At 42.3% G+C, this 20,011-nt stretch overlaps 1 long non-coding RNA gene across 2 annotated transcripts; it reads left to right on the forward strand.

The window, feature by feature from the left end:
• Positions 1–4,260: 4,260 nt before the first annotated feature.
• LOC144987035 (uncharacterized) lies at positions 4,261–17,932 on the forward strand. 2 transcript variants are annotated; one of them, XR_013650891.1, is made up of 5 exons: positions 4,261–4,472; positions 4,678–4,776; positions 12,020–16,750; positions 16,832–17,598; positions 17,684–17,932. It is a non-coding gene; the product is annotated as an uncharacterized LOC144987035 (long non-coding RNA). The 2 variants fall into 2 exon arrangements; XR_013650890.1 differs by having other exon boundaries at positions 4,262–4,472; positions 12,020–17,598.
• Positions 17,933–20,011: the final 2,079 nt, after the last annotated feature.

Below are 20,011 nucleotides of genomic sequence, written 5' to 3' on the forward strand. Positions count from 1 at the left end.
GACAAGAAGCAAGCAAAAAACTTTTACTTTATTAACATGATGTTTTTTGTACCTGCCTACACCTGATGGAAACAACATTTTACTGGTTATCTTTAATAACATCAGGTTTTAAACACTTGTGTTTTTCTTTTCATTCTAGTGAAGACAATGAAATGTTTAGACCTAACTGACATTTCTAGATCCTCATAGTTTTAAGCTAAAAGTATCACATTTTTGTAATTCAGCAACAATGCTTACTCAGACTGGTACATAGGAAACCAGGGTTCATTTCCCAAGCGGTACGATAAGCTCTAAGGATCCAGTGTGGATCCTTGTGCAAGACCCTTCATATACTATCTATGTAGCCAAAAGAGAGCCCAAGTCTGGGGTTCCCTGTGCCATTCCCCAGCCCGGATTAAATACTGGGGTTGTGTCAGGAAGGGCATCCAATGTTAAAAATCTCTGCCAAACCACCAAACCATTAACTGATTGGTTTAGATTAAACTATTAGTGAAAGTTAAATTGCTGTTGTGACCCCTCATGGGATGTGCCAAAAGGTGAACATTTATTTCTAAAATAACTAAAACCATTTAAAACCTAAATAAAGAAATGAAAACATGAATGTTTGCTTTGCACAATTAGTTTAAAAAAACTTTAATAATAGTAATAATAATTAAAATAATAATAAACTTTTTTGCATGGCATCTTTCAAGATAAAAAAATCACAAAGGGCTTCAGTAAAACACGGTTAAAGACAGAATATAAAATTAATTATAAAAAAAGAAATTTTTTAAGAAGATACCGTACAGACCAAAAGTTTGGACACACCTTCGCATTCATTTGAATGGGACGTTGTGTCCAAACTTTTGGCCTGTACTGTATGTTTTTAGCTGTTTAAAAAAAAATACTGAGTCTGGGGCTGAAAAGAAGGGAGTTTAAAATAGCAAATTTTGTAAAGTATACATCATTTACCATAAAATAAATTGAACAATGACATTTTTGTGCTACTGCTAAATTCACATGTAGGCTTATCTGTCCTGAATGTGTGGATAAATGTATTCATATGAAAAACGTTAGATTTGTGAATCAATGTCTAATTGAAAATATCAGTAAATGAAATGTTCTACTAAAGTTTGGTAGAACATTTCATTTACTGATATTACTGACTTATTTTTTCTTATTTTTCTCCCTGTTTCTAAAGCAATGTGTTCATAGCAAAAATGCAGGAAAAGTTTATACCCTCTTATAGTGATGGAAATAGCTTTTGACAGTCTTACAACCCCTCTGCATCCTGGGCAAGGATGTAGTAGTGGTGGAGGAGTATAAATACCTGGGTGTGACTATCGACAGCAGACTGAGCTGGAGGAGCCACAGCACTGCTGTGTACAAGAAGGCCTGCAGCAGACTCTACTTCCTAAGGAAGCTGAGGTCTTTCAATGTGTGCAGCAAGATGCTGGAGATCTTCTACCAGTCTGTGGTAGCCAGCACCTTGTTCTCCTCCGTGGTCTGCTGGGGAAGCAGCATTGCAGTCAGTGACACCAACAGACTGAACAAGCTGATCAGGAAGGCGGGTTCTGTCATTGGCTGCAAACAGGAAACATTTGAAGCAGTGATGGAGAGGAGGTCACTGAACAGACTCCTTTCAATCATGGACAACCCAGAGCATCCTCTCCACCCTGTTTTGGACAAACAGCGGAGCTCCTTCTCTAGGAAGCTCAGACAGCTCCGCTCCAAAACTGCCCGGTACCAGAAATCCTTCATACCCAATGCAATAACCCTGTGCAACAACTCACAGTGCAAAAGATAACCTTTGCACATTTTTTATTATCTATTTATTTAGTTTTTTTCTATTTTGCACATTTCTTTCACAAATTTTTTACCTGCACTGTTCTGTAAATAGCTTTTTAAATTATACAACCTTGATGTTTGCATTTATGCTACATTTTCTTTGTTCTTGTTTTTTTTTATGTCATTCTAAGTTTTTTTCCCCCTCTGCTGTCAGTTGCTATTGTGACAACCAAGTTTCCCACGTGTGGGATCAATAAAGTATTTCTGATTCTGAAATTCTGGCTCTTCTGGCTTGGCTCACTAAAAAAAGATGACTTTTTCAGCTCCCAATCAGCTCTTCAGATTGTTTTGTTGCTTTAATTTACCTTGAACAACAATATAAAATTATGTACAAGATGAATTCTCAATGCTAAAAATGTGTTTTTTCCTAATATGTGTTTTATATTAATATATTTTTATTTATTCACTGTAGATAAAATGTGAAAAATGAATTATAAAATACAAAAAAGTACTTATTATTCAACATTAAATTATATAATTTTTTCATCTCTTTAAAAAAATTTTTTAAAATAAAACAAAAAAAATCACTGCAAACAGATCACAAAATATAAATGAAAATGTGCAAAAAAAGAAGAAAAAACTTTTTAATCAATCACAGTAAAAGTTGGCATTTAAAATGACTAAATGTCTCGGCTTTGAGGAGCATGAAGTGATATATATGCCAAGACATTGCAAACAAAACTTTCTAAGTTGCAAGGCTTTTTTTTTGTTTTCTACATTTTTTTTTCTTTCAAAAACCTTTTTCTTTTTGCTTTCAAAGACTCTTTTTTGCTTTCAAAACACTTTTTTTTTTGCTTTAAAAAAATATTTTTGTTTGCAACACACATGCTTTTTACATGCGTTGTGTCTCTTCTCGCTTCTCCCCCTTTGATCTTGCGTTCATAAATAAATAATAAGACACTCTGCAAATTAAAATAAAAGGTAAAAATGCTTCTGTTAAGTACATTAAGTCTACTTTGGTGAGCCATCATTCTTTTGCCCATTACTGCTGTTAATCTTGTGCAGCATAAAAGAATATGTGCTTCACATATTTTTTTTTGTTTGTTTTTACAAACATATCTTGAAGAAAATCTTACTTTTTACCAATATTTGGCTCTGGAGGATTCACAGATCACACACAGGCCTGTTGATTTAGTGTAATAAGCTTTATCATTTATTTTACAGTTTAAAAGATTATTACAGAGGGGGAAATGAGGGACACACCCAGGCACAGAGAGGAGGAGGAGGATCCAGGCAAAAGGGATCTTTAATAATTAAAACAAAACTAAGCAATAATACCACTTCAGCATGCAGGCAAACTCAAAACTTGAAAACTTACAATGACACAATAACTAGGGGACAGCAAACTACATCAAACTATGGAGCAGCACAGGAGGAAATAAATGACAGGACTTAAATACATACAGGACTGAAGAGACACAGATGGAAACAATGAGGGCGGATGGGGACCAAAAGTAAAACTCGAAAACACGACACAACACAGGAAACCCTACAAAATAAAACAGGAAGTGAATTCAAAACATGAAGAAACAAGAGACAACTAGAAAACAAAAGTAAAGAAACTAAAACCGTGACAAAGAAAGCATCAATTATTTTTAAAATGATTAAAAATGAATGGTTCGTCAGCCTAAGAGACAGAGGCAGACACCATGTTAGATAAATATGGCGATTGGCGATATGGCGATTTGATTGGTTAGAATCTAGACCAATCATGAGGTTGTTTGATGGCAGCTATGTCACGCTTAACTGAAACTTATGAACGCAAAATAAAAGAGAGGGAGAAGGCAAGATAAGACTCAACGCATGCAAAAACATTTGTTTTGCAAATGCAAAAGTATTTCTTTAAAGCAAAAAAAAGTTTTTTGAAAGAAAAAATGTTGAAATGTTTTTAAAAAGAAAATATTTAATATTTTCATTTGCTACTTATACGTTTGCAGTGTGGTGGCATAAATATCACTTTATGGGCACTCGGCAATATGCGAATGATGAAATGGAGCGTCATTTGAAAAGTCACATGATCATACGCAATCTGAAGCAAGTGCTGGATAGGCCAACAATGACACTTCCGCTTTGAAAGATCGATAGAGTTGAGCCGTCCACTCGAGCAGAACACCCCTACTTCAATGTGCTTGTTGTTCTTCCCTTCAGTTGCGTTTCCTCCTGCTTGCCTAACCTAGACAATGATACCTGTTTTGGCTGGACATCATGTATAAAGAAGAAAGCTCAAAGCACGCCCTGCTCAGTTTTTGCATTAATTTTAGGAAGATGTTTTTGGTCTAAATTTCTTGACACAAATAAATTCATGTTAAACTGCTTAACATAAGATGTATTTCTGACCTCATTATAATTCATCAGGATACTTTCCCCAGAGATAAACTCAGAGTTCTTTTTCACTTTACTAGACTACTGAAGTCAGTTACCTTTCCATTTAATGAAGAAAAGCAGGACTTTAAGGGGGCTGGGAAAGCAGAGTCTTCCTTCTGTCCTTTCCTTCTCCTGCCTCCTTTTTTGGTAAGTGTTTTCATGCTCTTGGTCTATGTTGTTAGCTGTCTGTACTTTGACGTATGAAGCTACATCAGGGAGCTGTCTCAGCTGCTCTCCAGTGTTTGACTTGCAGCAGCTGGTTGCAATGGCAAGATAATGAGGTGAGTGAAGGGCTCAAACGCTAAAGATTAACACATTTAAACATTTTTTTAATTTGTAAATCAATTCATGATTATTTCATTTGTTAATTAAAAAAAAGCCATTCTAACCTGGCCTTAGTTCAATAAAGTTCATAGTGTCTGTATTATAAACTGACTTCTTAGGTTCTTCTGTTATCATACATGGTTGTGTTTCCGTCTTCGTCAGCGTCATCACAACGACAACAACTCTGACAACACAACTCTGATGACACAACTCTGACGAAGACTCTGACAAAGATGGAAGACGTCCGTCAAAACATGTCAGGTATGTGAAAAAACACAACCGTGTCTGATAACAGTAGAACCTAAAGGCCCGTACACACCGGGACGAATATTCGCCAGGCGTTATTCGCCAGCGTTTTTCGCCACGTTTTTTGTGTTCACACCCAGGCGATTTTCGCTGACGATGAGTGGAGTGAACATGCAATTTCATTCCCTGACATTAGATGGCGCTTAATGTAAAACCGAAATACTCCTGTACACAAGGTGGCGCTGCGCAACTTTACGCTTCTTAAAGTCGCTTTTCACTCAGAAGAAGAGAGCAAGTATTTACACGCTTGTCAGAATCAAACAAAGAAAACATGAATATTTCAAGCACCAGTAGCTCCAACTGGTGCTTGGTTCGGGGATGTTTTAGAATGTCCGTCATTATTGCTTCGCGGCTGTGTAGACGCTACTTGGCGTCTATCTTCTTCGCTGGTATGTGTGCTCAGCAAGGCAGTTTTGTTTGAGCGCCCCCAAGTTGTGTTTTACTGTAACTTCAGAAGCTCCAGACACGTGAGCAAAAGCGCCGTTCTCATTGGTCGAGTAGATTTCGACGCGACGCGTCGAAAAAAAAAAACGAACCCGAGGCGTTTTTTTTTTTGACGCTTTAACGCCTGGCGTTTTTTCGCGTCGGTGTGCACACTCTCATTGGGGCCCTTTGTTTAGTCACGAGGCGTTAAACGTCGGCGAAAATCGCCGGCGAAATTCGTCCCGGTGTGAACAGGCCTTAAAACCTAAGAAGTCAGAACTTGGCCTTTTAATAAAAGTTGATGTCTGACATATTAATCAGAAAGGGAGAAAAATGTATTGTATTGGCAATTATCAGTTTGGAAAAGGTTGCAAAGCTTTTAAATTTTTCAGAAGTTCAGAAAAACAGGTCAGATCCATGAAACTCCTATGGTTACAACAGATGGCAAAAAAGAAAGTAAAAAAAAAATATAATCCTAAATGTCCCCGATTGAAAAAAAAAAAAACATAGTCAAAAGTCCAGTTCTTTGAACTCAAGGAGCTTATTTTTAAAGCTCATAATCTCGGTTTGTTATCATTTTCCAATACCGTTACAAGAAGGATGTCTGGTTTACAAAAGAGGAAAAAGATTACCCAAAGAACAGAGTCTACATTTTTAAAGACTTGCGCCGACGAAAATTGTGTTTTTGGTATTTTGTGACATGTTTCTCATGATTGAGGACATATATAAAACAAAATTTAGCTTAAAACTGTCTTTCTGAGTATTTCTTTATTCAAATTTTTGTGAATCAGGAGCAGACACAAAAATTTGAAGAAACATTGTATTTGTGATGTAAAGAATACACTGGGTGGGCTACAAGCTCCCTGCTCTATTCTGATGGATCCACGTAGGGATAAATAGATCCATGGAAACAGAGCACTCTCAGGTTGCTCTATACCAACAATCCCGCCCACAACTCAGAGGTGAATTTTTAATGAACTACTGCTTTGCAGTAACAATAGCTGCGTTTACATGGGCAAAAGTAATCGGAAAGAACGCCTGATCGGAAGGAAAATGCGTCATGTAAACACGCTGTTCGGAATACTCTGCCCCGACCAGACTCGTTCGGATCAAAATTTCTTTCTGATCGAGACAGGTGGGTTAGGCCAATTGTTGATCCGATCGTTGTGCATGTAAACGGTTCATTCCGATCGTGTGTCACTTTTGCTCTGGTTTAACGTCATGCATAGACGGTGTTTTGCTACAGAGAAAGCTTTGGAGCTCAAACAGGACCGACCCGCTCCTCTGCGGGCGCCGTTCCGCTCTCGCCCCGCTGGCTCTTCGCCTCTCCCCTCTTTTACAACCCTCAAAAGGGGGGTGCCGGGGAGGAGCGCTTCGTGCCCCGTGACGTCGAGTCCCCGGTCCGGGCTCGAGTGTCAGTGGACCGAGCGAACTGTGTCTGTGTGCAGAGCAGCTGGATTCATAACTTTGTATTTGAGGGGAGGGGAGGATGCTTTGTTACGTGTGCGTTTTGTTACGTGTGGGAAACTTGGACTGCGATCCGTCCCACCGCTCTGGGTTAGCGGCTGCCGGATGCAGGAGAACCTTGTGTCCGGGCAGAGCTCACACAGCGGCTTTGTGGCGGCGTGTGAGCTTTTCAAAGCAGAATGTCGCTCAGTCCTTAGAAACTGTTCAAACAATCACGCGGACTTGTGTTTCCAGTTGTGTCCCGACAAAATAAAGGCTGATGTTATTCCCACATATTTACATGCAGCCAAGGTGCAGATTGCGGAATTTCCCGCATGGAATTATGTTCATCAAACAAAGCTAATGTGCACGGTTGAATTTTAATCAGACCATTGATCCGATTAAGATATTTTGCCCATGTAACCGCAGCTATAGTCCAAGAAAGCGACACAGGTTTAATCACTATTAAAGGACCGCTGGGAACAGTTTTACAATTGATCAAAAGATGATTAAAATGGGACTTTAAAGAGTTACAAAAACTGGGTGTTAGCATGTGTGTGAGTTGTATTTGACTGAACGGACTGTAAGATGCAGAGTAAGAAACAGATACTGAGCAAATAATGTTCTGACGTTTAAGTTCCAGCTGCAGCCTTTGACCAGAACTGTGTGACCTGATATGCTGAGCTGCATTCAGACGCCACACACAAGATTTATGATTTAATGAGGCAAAACAAAAATCACACAATGGTTTTGGAAATGCTTTTTCATTTTCAAAATGAAGCTGCATTTGTTGACTCAAAATTAAAAAAGAAAAAAGCAAGCCGCAAAACAGCTTTTTCTTTTTCTTCTTCAACACTGCTGATTCTGTCACTTGATTAAAACGATGAAGAAAATGGTATTTGAAATTTCATTTTCATTTTGCTTAGATATAATTAGAAATATCTATCTTAATTTGACAATTAAAATGGATTAACAGAAATGTTTTTCACTTTCATAATGAAGCAGCATTTATTGTCAAAATTAAAAAGAAAAAGCAATCCACCAAACTGCTTTTTCTTCTTTAACATCTTATTTTGTCACTTTATTGAAACATAAAGAAAACGGTTTTTGACATTTCCTTTTCAAAAAGTTATCTGGTAAATATGTTGCAAAATTCAGTTAGAAATTTCTAATTTGACAATTAAAATGAATTAACTGAAATACTTTTTCATTTTCACAATATAACTGCATGAAATGATTCAAAAATAAAATAAAAAATCAATCCTTCAAAATGCTTTTTCAATTCATTTTCAAGAACATAATAAAAACACAATTTTCATTGGAGTGGGTCTTTAAACACAAACTGTCCACTTATGTCTTCCACCCCCCCCCCCCATTAATCCTCTGTATTAATCACATTTCCCTTCCCTTTTCACATCATTCTCTTCTTCTTCTATATTTTTCATGTTCAGCTACTCTTCTCCAAGTCACAACACAGACTCTTAAAGGGTCAATAACATGCAAAAGTGCATTATAATATTCATTCCTCACGAAAAACAATCAAATTCCGCTGAAACTCTGCTGTCTACGTACCCCGATTGTCCCCGACCAATCCACTAAAACACGTGGGTTCTCATTGTGACGCCACAAAGTGAGGAACAACCCTTTTGAGCCAGAGTCTGCGCTGCCAGCACCGCCCCCAGGCTAACACTCACACATGGAGCTAGACGTGATCGGCAAAAACTTTTCCTTTAATATGCACTATATGCACATCTATCTTTGAAAAGTTTGGATGTAGTTTGTTTTCGTGGGTGAGTAGCAGACACACTGCCGAGGCTGGCTTATGGGTTGATGTCATGAATTGGGCGGCATCCACAAGGAGTGAAAGCTGTTGTCTCGGAAATCCAGTCGCCTTATTTTTCTTCAACCGGTTCAGCTGCCCCCAGGCTACCCCCCATGCTGCCTGCTCCCTGGTGCTGCAGTGCCCCACCGACCTCCCCAACCATCTTGCTTCTGCCCCCCCCCCCCATTGCCCCCCCCCCCCTTTGCCCCCATCTCAGTCATCAAATCCCAATGATAACCCCTTTTCCATCACTGCTGACCAAGTGAGCAGGGAGCTGAGACGGCTCCACCCCAGCAAGGCAGCTGGCCCAGACCGAGTGAGTCCACGGCTCCTTAAGGCCAGTGCTGCAGAACTGGGAGAACCCCTACAGCAGATTTGTAACCTGAGCCAGAAGCTGGGTAGGGTCCCATCGCTGTGGAAAACGTCATGCATTGTTCCTGTGCCCAAAAAGAGTCGCTCCTGTGAGCTGAACGAACGACTACAGGCCAGTCGCCCTCTTCTCTCATGTCATGAAGACACTGGAGCACCTGGTCTTGCAGTGCCTGCGACCCCAGGTGCCCCACTGCACCTGGGGTCGCAGGCGCAGGGATGAGGACCCTCTCCAGTTCGCCTACCAACAAAAAGTAGGAGTTGAGGACGCTGTCCTGTATCTTCTACATCAGGCCCTCTCCTACCTGGAGACGGGGGCTGTGCTGTGAGAATGCTCTTTTTTGAGCGCTTTTAATACAATCCAGCCCTTCCTTCTCCAGCAGAAGCTCCTCTCCTTTGGTACGAACTTCCAACTGGTGTCATGGATAACGGACTATCTGACAAACAGGCCACAATTTGTCAGAATGGGGAGTTGCAGTTCCTCCATGCTGACTGGCAGCACGGGGGATCTACAGGGCACAGTGCTATCACCTCTCCTCTTTACCCTCTACACCACTGACTTCCACTACAACTCTGATGCATGCCACATTCAAAAGTTCTCAGATGACGCAGCAATTGTGGCATGTATAAAAGAGGGTGAGGAGGGGGAGTACAGACAGCTGGTGGAGGACTTTGCGCACTGGAGCCAACGAAACTGCCTCCACCTAAACATCACCAAGACAAAGGAGATGGTGCTGGACTTCCGTCGAACACCTGATGCGGTTCAACCCATCCTCCTTGGTGGAGCAGAGGTGGAGGTAGTGGATAACTACAGATACCTTGGAGTCCTCCTGGACAAGAAGCTGAACTGGTCAGCAAACATGGACTCCATATACAGGAAGGGGCAGAGCAGGTTATACTTTGTAAAAAGACTTGGCTCTTTTAATGTCTGCTCAGATCTCCTTTTTATGTTTTATCAGTCCATTGTTTTAAGTACCCTGTCTTATGCGGTGGTGTGTTGGGGGGGGGCGAACAAAAAGAACCCTCTCTACATGGACTCTTCACTGACCAAAGGAGCGCATTCAGCAACTGCCTTCGCTCTCTGCCATGCTCCACAGAAAGACTCAGGAAGTCCTTTGCACCGAGTGCAATTAGACTGTTCAATACTGCTGGGAGGGGAGGGGGCATGAGGAGGAGTCAGTAATCGGGCATCTACTTTTTACCACTTTTATGCTTTTACTTACTTTTATTTTATTTTTATTGCTCTTACACTTTTATTCTTTTTACTCTGTTTTTAGTGAGTGTGATTATTTTAGGATTTTAAGACTATTTATTACTCAACTACTTACTACTTTTTAAATTTCTATTAAATTTTTGTGTATTTGAGGAGCAATGGATGGATATGCAAGTTCCCTCGGGATTAATAAAGTACTCTGTCCGTCGGTCGGTCGGTCGGTCGGGAAAAAAAAAAGCTCTTGAAAATCACTGGTATTTCATAAATAATCTGTTCTTTAGTGTGTCAAAGCTAATATATTATCATACATAAGGATATAGTTTACCCTGAAAGGCTTAAGAATAGCATGACATAGGCTCTCTAACTACTCTTCATTTACAGTAATCTGTATATTTAGTCTAAGTGTTTCTTCTGCTCACTTCTCACTGCTTTATTTTAACTGCTGCTATATTTTTTTCTGCAGCTTTCTGCTTTTTTTCACTGGGTGTCCTTGAGTTTCTACAAAGGCGCTTGTAGATAAAGTAAATTATTATTGTTGTAAGATGAACTCTAAAAAAAGGAGGACATTTTAGTCACACAGTTTTTCTCAGTGGCTTTAGTACAATTCTCAGATCAGAATTGAAGTTTGCTAATACGTGTGTGCATTTCTCAAAACAATTTGTACAAACAGCAAAACACTATGGATTTCTTGCAAAGGCCTGTAACTTGCTCAAAATCTTTAGTTCATCTCTCAAAACTAAGTCTTTATGTCATTGAACATGTCAGTGCCATCAGAATGTCAAGTCCTTGTGTCATTGTCTACGAACAAGACAGTCAAATTACGTAGTCATGTTGTCAATATAACTGTGTACTTTAGAGGGAGGTTCTGATGTAAACTATGTCTAAAGTTTTGATGACAATTATTGTAAAATGTAAGTTACACCTTTTTTGTTTGATTGCAAGAGACTGGACAAGATTCACATTTACACTTTTATTGTTCATATTGTAATTTGTTGACAGACCATGTCATACCAACATAGAAAAAACCCACTGTAAACAGTAACACAAAGGGAAAAAAATATAGGACAATATTCTGTACAACAGTACAGGCAGTGCAGTAGGAATTGGTGTGGTCTTCCTACACCTCTTGTCGTTCCTGTATGTTAGGCCACAAATTCTCATCCACATCACAGCAAATATCCTCTCTTGCAATGCAGCAAAATATGTTTGTCACATTATGACAACTTGGTCAACCATTTTGCAGTTAATGAATTATACGATGAACTAATGACTAGGTGTTTTGAGGAGTAAGACTATTGCACAGTGAACTATATAAGACATTTTGATCAACATGACATAAACAATTGATAATGTAGCAAAGAGCAGAGAATTGTAAGATTTAAGATGCCTACAAAAGCATAGAAACATTTTACATGAAGTTGTAGTTTGTTGCTTTAGAAAACCCTAAATGTTCAGTGATCCTCTGAACCTGTTAGTTTACAAAGAAAAACAGGAAAACATGTTTCAGCCTGCTACAGATAAATGTGTTTTATTTGATGTTATAATTGTTTGGAGACAAATCTTAGTGCATTATTTTATTAGACTCATATAAGTTTGCTTCACCCAGAAGTGAAAGTTTTATTAACAGTTTTAATATCTTTAGAAACTCTGCTCAGAACTGCCGGGCCCGGGTGCTCTTCAGCTGCCATTGAGCCCGAGCAAAGGAGGACTAAACAGGGCGTTGCGCCTGAATTCACCCTCACCACCCACTAAAACAAAAGCTCGGAGGTGCTCTCCTCATTGAGCAGCACCCTACGGGCTGACCTACTCTCACAAGAGTTTCTTTTATTTTTTGTGTTAAGAATTTTTATATAATTCTTTTAGAACTGTGTTTAATTGTGTGTGTTTTATTGTGTTAATGCACCTTGTTTTCCCCCCTCCCTCAGTGCGGAGGACCCAGGTGTCAGTCCTGAGTTCTCCGATTTAGAGTGACCTGTCCTTGGGTGAAGGGTTCACAACTGTGTGTGGTCTGCATCACGTGAGTGGGGTGAAATTTTATTTGGTTCTCTGAGAGCCTCCACCTCCCTTAACTTTTCTGGTCCTCAGCGGTCTGAATCTGTTTTTTATGCATGTATTTTAAACAGGTCTATTTTTAATTGGTTTTAACGTTTTGTGATTTAATTTTAACCTTGGTCCCTCTGTCTCCTGCCTTTTGTGTGCATCCGCCAAAAAAATAAATTCCGTCGGGACCACAATTGGCGTTGTCGGCAGAATAGCACACTTAGCAGATGTCATGACTTGCTAGACGAGACAGACCCAGACGCTGGAACCCAGAAGGATGACTCAGGTAAGTTTTTGAGGTAAGTATTGGAGTTTATTATATCCGGTGTGGTTTGGAGTTGTGGCACAGCTTGATGTTGGATGATGGCTTGCGGCGAGATTGGAGGTTCTGCGATGGCTCGTGGCGTGACTGGAGGTTCTGCTATGGCTCGTGACGTGACTGGAGGTTCTGCAATGGCTCGTGACGTGGCTGGAGGTTCGGCGAAGCTTCGTGGCGTGGTAAGTTGACTCCATGATGTAATACTGCTCGGGTAGTCTGGAGACTCAGGCGTCCACTTGTGGTTTGATAATCCTGACGACAAGGCAGAAGGTAAATAAGACGAGAGCAAAAACACATGACTAGAATTACCAAGACGACCAGACTATGCACCATCTGGGGTAATGAACTGGCGATGAATACTGGTTCTGGATCTCCTTATGTAGGTCTGGAGGCATGATGAGTTGAGTGGACACAGCTGAGTCGAATCAGGAACCAAGGGGACGGGGAGGAGAGCTGCCAGAGGCACCATGACGGCAGAGACGTGTGGGTTTTTAAAAAAAAAAAATCATTCTGTGTTGTTATTTTTTTGGTCATAGGCATGCCAGACACTGAAGTTCTGTTTTAATTATTTATTTATTTATTTTTAAGAAGCAGCAGCTGGTTCCGCTATGGAGGTTGGAAGGTGATTTGTGCCAGGTAACTTGGTGTCCTATTTAGCCGGGAGATTGAAAATTTGTTTTTCCTCCAGGGCTAAGTAATGGAAGGACAAATTCAGGATTTAACAGACCTGGTTTCATGGTTGCAAGCTGAAAATGAGAGGCTGCGGCAGCAACATGCGGCAGCTCCTGGCCCCAATGTAGCACTTGCCACTTTGGCTGGGCCTTTGACCCATCCTCCAGTAGTAGAGAGACTGCTGTATGTCCATCGAGATAGAAAATGTCCCATGTTTAGAGGACGTACTGGCATTGTGCTTACAGAGTGGCTTGAGGAGGTGCAGGCTTGCATGAGGGCTCGCCATTGAGGTGCAGCCGATCAGGCGTTCTTTTTGTTTGATCACCTGGAAGGAGAGGCTCGCAACGAAATTAAATATGATCCCTAGCCCTGATCGGGAGGACCCAGCGAGGCTCATTGCAGTGCTGCAGGAACTATATGGCTGCTCTGACTCCTATGTTGCCTTGCAGGAAGCCTTCTTCTCTCGTCAGCAGCAGGAAGGTGAGACGCTGCAAGAATTCTCCCTGGCCTTAATGAACCTCATGGTATCAGTTACGGGAGCTGCACCTAGTGGTGTTTCAAATGCAGAGATGTTGCTGCAGGATCAATTTGTTGAGCGTGTATTTGACTGCACCCTATGCCGTGAATTGAAGCAGTTTGTGCGGCGACAGCCCACCGTTACGTTGCTAGAGGTTGGGGTGAGGCACTACAATGGGAGCGGGAGGGTCTCCCTGGAGGGGTGCGGAGTTGTAGTTTCTCAGTCCCCTCAGTTCCCGGGTTCCAGTGTGGCGTTGGGGGTAGCTCCCAATCAGCTCCTCCGGTTTCAAAACTATCGGAGATAAAGGAGATGTTAAGACTCCAACAAGAACAGATCCTCCAGATGTCTCAGGACCTTTTGCGTCTGCAGAGGAGAGTTTGATGGACATCTAGCATCTTGTCCTCATTTACAGGTGTGCATGGGGGTCGCTTAATTTCGTGTTTAGTGGATACTGGGTCCATGGTATCCACAATCACTGAAAGCTTCTCTAAGCAGCATTTTGAGCCATGGGGACCAGAGCGACTTCGCTCCTGCAAGCGGCTACAACTGAGGGCAGCTAACGGGCTAGCTACACGATATCTTGGCTACTTCGAGTTGAAAATGGGACTTTGTTATGTGCTAGTAGTTAAAGATATCCCCGGTGGAGGACCTATGCAGGCACTCGGCGTCTTGGTGATTAACATCATCCGGCGCTGTTACCAAGAGCTCTTTGCCCTGTATTGCAGTGCTCTGTTTGGACAATCTGAGGTGTCCACAGCCCCAGATGTAATTTTTGGGGCCCTAAAACAGGGCCACCAAGCTCAACCTACAGTAAAAGTAGTAAAGTAAGGACTCGTGGTCGAAAGGCTCGTTGGATTTCTGGTGGTGTCCTTGCTATCATTGCTGCCACCTGTTCAGAGCAGTGTGCTGGTTCAGCAGTGTTTGAGCCATGTAGCTCAGAACTCCCTGCCGGCCTTCTAGCAACTCCATCACTGGTAAAAAGTGGAGAGGGGGACAGCTTACATCATCATCAACGTGGGGTCCACCGCTGTGAGACTCCACCCACGTACCCTTGTGGGCACGCTGGCTCCAGCTGGAGTGGTGAGTTTACCCAAGGAAGTGACTGAGGTACCATCAGAGGCTGCTGTGGTGGCTGCTCATGCAGCATTCACCCTGGCTCTTGCTCAGCTTGAGTCAGTAGACCTCTCTGCATTTCGGCGGAAGAGCAGGAGAAAGTCCGGGCCCCCCTAGAGAAGTATTTAACTGTCTTTTCAATGCATGAGGTTGACCTGGGTTGCACAAGCCTAATCACTCATGAGATTCCCTTAATGGATGATGCTCCAGTCCGGCAGCGCTACAGGCGCATTCCTCCATCAGATTATGAAGCGGCTAAGGAGCATGTTAACAATTTACTCCAGTCTCAGGTGATTCGTGAGAGCAGCAGCCCCTTTGCTTCCCCAATCATATTGATCCGCAAGAAAGATGGTGGTCTCCGGCTGTGCGTGGACTACCGGCAGTAAAATAGCAGGACTGGGAAGGATGCTTTTCCATTTCCTCGAATAGGGGAATCCTTGGATGCCCTGTCAGGAGCTTGTTGGTTCTCCACTCTGGATTTAGCCTGCGGCCACCATCAGGTGGCGGTGGCAGAGGCCGATCGCCCTTAGACAGTGTTCTGCACACCATTTGGTGTTTTTGAGTGGAATTGCATGCCCTTCGGTCTTCGCAACACCCCCAGCACCTTTCAGAGGCCGATGAAGCAAATGTTTGGCAAGAAACAAGGTCAGTACTTGCTTTTGTACCTTGATGACCTCTTTGTCTTTTCCTCCACAATCGAGCAGCATCTGGAGCGATTAGAGCTGGTGCTTGAGAGGCTGCAGCATGAAGGGCTTAAGGTTAAGCTCGCCAAATGTGCCTTTTCCCAGCGCCAGGTGCATTATCTGGGGCATGTGATTTTGGACCAAGGAGTCTCTACAGACCCAGGCAAGGGGGAAGCAGTGGCTAATTGGGGGCCCCCTACCACAGTGTTCCAGCTACGATCGTTTATTGGTAAATGGAAGACCGACTGAAGTGATGGATTAACGATCAGAGAACAGCTGCCCACAGCCTACAGTCACCATTCCACTGAAGGGAGTAACGCTTGCAGAGGAAATGAAAAGTGAAATTTTTCTCGAAAGCCAGCTTGGTGCTTTCGTATTATGAAGCGGTGCCATCTTTCCATCCGGGCAAGGACTACAGTGGCGCAGCTACTTCGAGCGGATAAAAACGAAAAGCTGTCCATCTTCTGGTCCTTTTACTGGGACGCAGCGCCGGGCGAGTTACGCCACAATCTGTGAATGGATTGTAGATGCTTGGACTAACGAGGCTAACGTGTCTGCTTCCACTGTTCTTCGAGCTTTCCCAATGCCCGGCGTAATTCATGAGGAGCCACACGGTAACAAGACGGACTCTGACAATGATGAAAGGGAACCTGATGTGTTTGATAGAATTAGAACAACAAAGATGTGCATGTCAGATACAGAAGATGAGGACTTTGATGGATTTATGGATGCTGATTGATGATGGAAAAAATTAGAATTAAACCACAAACAAACTCAGTTTTGCTCCAGCTGCTTTTTGAAAACACATAGTAGCATTCATGTTTTACTGGTATGTTTTAACGTGCCCTCTCCCTAAAACCTGGTGTGCTTTTTTTATGCGTTAAATACAGAAAAAGCACCCATAACTGAAACTGCACCCTATAATCTAGTGCGCCCTATGGTCGTGAAAATATCGTACTGTGGCTCTTTTCATATTTTGTTTTTTCTCTCCTCCAAAACCACACTCAAATCCATCAGAGGGTATTAAAAATAATTAATAAATGGCGTATACTTATATAGCGCCTTTCTTGGACAAAGCGCTTTAAAGTCACGGACCCATTCACCCAGTCACACACACATTCACTCACACACACATTCACACACTGTAAACAATAACTTGTCATGGTATGCTTGGGAGTCCTCTCCTCCCCCCTCCCTTCTTTGCTCTTTCTGCCCAGATTGGACCCAGCTGTTGGCACTCAGCTCATCAGTCTTCCTGCTATTTAAGATGAGCCTTCTCCAGCGTTTATCGCCAGTTCATTTGCCCTCTATGGTGCAGATCTTGGTCTTATGTGTCTAGTTATGTCATGCTTCATGCCTTCTCTGGTAGTCATGTCTACCTCATTTCCTGCAGGAAATCTAACCACGTGTGCCGACCTGGGTTCATTCAACAACACCCTTCACCTGGTTACACCTGAATTCCCGACCTACAGCCACGCCACGCAGCCGTACCATCTACCTTCAAGTCTGACGTCACCAGCCGCTCCAAACGTGTGCTTCGCATCAGTCAAAGGAAAAGACCCCACTCACTGCCTGTCAGTCTGGCATTTTTATGATTTCCTTTCAACAGTGGTGTCCCTCTTGGTCGTCTACCATGAAGTCCACTCTGGCTCAAACAACGACGAATGGTGCGATCTGACACTGATGTACCTTCAACTAGGAGTTCACCTTTAATGTCTTTGGAGGTTGTTATGGGCTCTTTGGATACAGTTCGAACCCTGTTTCCTCAATTTGTCATAAATTTTCCTCTTCCAGCCACGTCCAGGGACAAAAACACCCCCTGAGTACTTTGCGCAGACCCAGCTAGCGCGCAGGAGAGCCGCTCAGTTAAGATTGCAACCGTGCAGTTGTAAAATGCGGGGTCGCTTGGTTAGCATTCCACTTGCGTGGTTGTAAGGTTTGCTTTCTTAGTTCCTGAATACACTTGCTCAGTTGTGTGTGGCAGTGTGGCAGTGAACTCCATTGAGACCGAGTGTACTGGTGCCTTTGTTAGACTCCTCCCCCTCTCCTCTCCGCTTGGTTCCTGATTCAGCCCAGCTGCGACCACTTACTTCATCTCACCGCCTGCCTTCATAAGGAGCTCCAGGATCAGTATTCTTCACCAGTCCGTTGCCCCTGATGGTGCATATTTGGTCTCAAAGTCTCGTTCTAATTTGTGTTCTTGTTTCAAGCCTGCGCCTAATGCTTTGTACTCACCTGTCTCCAGGAATCCATAGTCACGAGTGGTCGCCTGAATCTTCCTCTGTCTGGAACCTGCATCCTGTCTGTTTCATCCGGTCACACCACGAGCCTCTGCCGTTCCATCTACCTCACGGACTTCCACCAATGCTGCCGTCTCCAGACTCTGATGACGAAACCACCAGTGACGCCACAGGACTCAGCCTCACGCTTTGTGGACCCCACGGAGCCGGCCTGCTTGCCAACTTACCTAATTATTAAATCTCCTTACTCTCCACGCCAGCTCTCTTCTGTCTCTTATTCCGGGTTACAGCATCTGGGTCTCAGTTGTTCTGTAGTCATGACACAGAGAATGACTAAAGAAAAGGAACACTTCTACAAACAGCTTATTTGTGGTGTTCTTCAGAAGGAGAAGGTGCAATGATTTCATATATAAGTAAAAGTAAGTCAATAACAATTTTGGTGCTATTTTTCAATGCTACAGTTTGTAAATGGAAGAAAAATGTGGAAATTAAATTTTAAACAAGACCCTTAATGTTGCCAATCATAAGCTACGCTGTAGAGTTCATTTGTTTGTTAATCTGACAATGTCAGTGCCTCATAAGGGGTAAACCTCACTGCAAGTACCTCTGGGCTGATAATTGTTTTTGATTTATAGATTGTTGTGAAAACAGCGAGAAGTGATGTGTATAATTTATTTTAATGAGCCTGATTTCAGTCAACCATGTTTCAATGAGTTGCTGTGTCATTGCCATGGTTGCTACCTTCCTACTTTATTTACATCCCATAATAGTTATAACTACTATACACAAGTATGAAGTAATTCATCATTGTCATGTGATTTAAGGATGTAATGACGTAATGACCTGAAACTTTGTTGGTAAGGCTTTGATAACAGATGAAAAGTTATGAGCATGCAATAAAATGGTTACGGTAAAACAGGGGGGAGATTATATAAATTTGCTTCCTTCCAAGCAATCTTTGATTTAACATCTAATCCTAAGTTTAATACGTCTTTGAATGTATGAAGGCTTATTGTATTGTTTTGTGCATTCTTCTGTGATTGTTTAAAATAAACCATTTCAAATAAAATCAAATCGAATAATGCCCAACTATGGTGGCACAGATCCTATTAAGACTGAGGAAACTCAGAGCAATCCGGACCTCTGTCCAATCAGAAATGAACAGAGACCACCTTGAAAGATGGGTCCAAGAGCTGTTCCTGGATCCAGACCAGGGTCTGCTTTGGTGCATTCAGACTGAAAGTCTGCTAAATTTGGTCTGGATCGAGTCCTGAACCTTGTGTTTGGTCTGTATTCAGACTGCGTCAAGGAGACCTTCCAGTTCCAGATGAATGAATGATACTTTATTAATCCCTCATGGGTAAATTAGGTAAGGTAGTGTCAGGGTCTGCTTGGCAGAAATTGAGCCACAGGACAAAAAGATCTTCAAATCAGGGATTTTTATTCTACTCAACACAAAAATGACATGGGCTTAAATTAAAATGGAGTCAACGTAACAAAAATGTAACAATGAATCATTAACAAAAGCTCAAACCAACTTAACCTAAACTAAAGAGGAAACATTAGGGAGATTTTATACTGGCTGATCAGACCAATGACCCAATAGGGAAGGAACTACAAATACAAAACAATCTGTCATGATGCTCAAGACCTGAGGATCCAGATGCTGTAACCCAGAAGGAAGACAGGTGAGTAATTTGGCGAGAAAAGGTTTAATGTTTCTCCAAGGATGATGGTTGTAGTAGCTGGAGGAGGTCCGGACTTGATGGCGGCTGGTGGCTTGGCTCGAGGGCTTAGCGCGGTAAATGAGAGCCGTGAAGTCTTTCTTAGAGCAGCAAAAGGGAAGGTCACGCTGACGTCACTCGTGAGGTGTTGGTTATCCTGAGACAAAGAGCAAGAATAAGTTCGAGGCTGTGAACAAGACAAGAGTTTGAAGAGCACAAACTGCAGGGTACTACAGCAGGGTAGATGAGGTGAGTGAAGTCAGCTGGTTGTAATTAGGAGGAGCAAAGCAGGCAGAGCTGGAGGGGGAGGAGTCTGACAGGCACCGTGACACAATCAAAACCAAAATATTGACTAAAGTAGTAAATTACCAGGGGCCTGTTTCAGAAAGGAGGTTCAACCAACTCTGAGGTTAAACCTGAACTCTGAGTTGGTCAATCGAGAGATTAACAACTTTGAGTTTTCTGTTTCAGAGAAGCTGATCGGAGTTAGGTCAATCAATTCTGAGTGGACTGATTCGGAGTCTAAGAAGCCATTATCAATGGAGCGCAGATATTGCGAGTCACCATGGCAACCGTGGAAAAAAAGAGGTCTGCATATGTTTCGCCAGC

Source organism: Oryzias latipes, chromosome 18 (genome assembly GCF_053564925.1).
Source record: "Oryzias latipes strain Hd-rR chromosome 18, Olatipes_Hd-rR_3.1".
NCBI lineage: Eukaryota > Metazoa > Chordata > Actinopteri > Beloniformes > Adrianichthyidae > Oryzias > Oryzias latipes.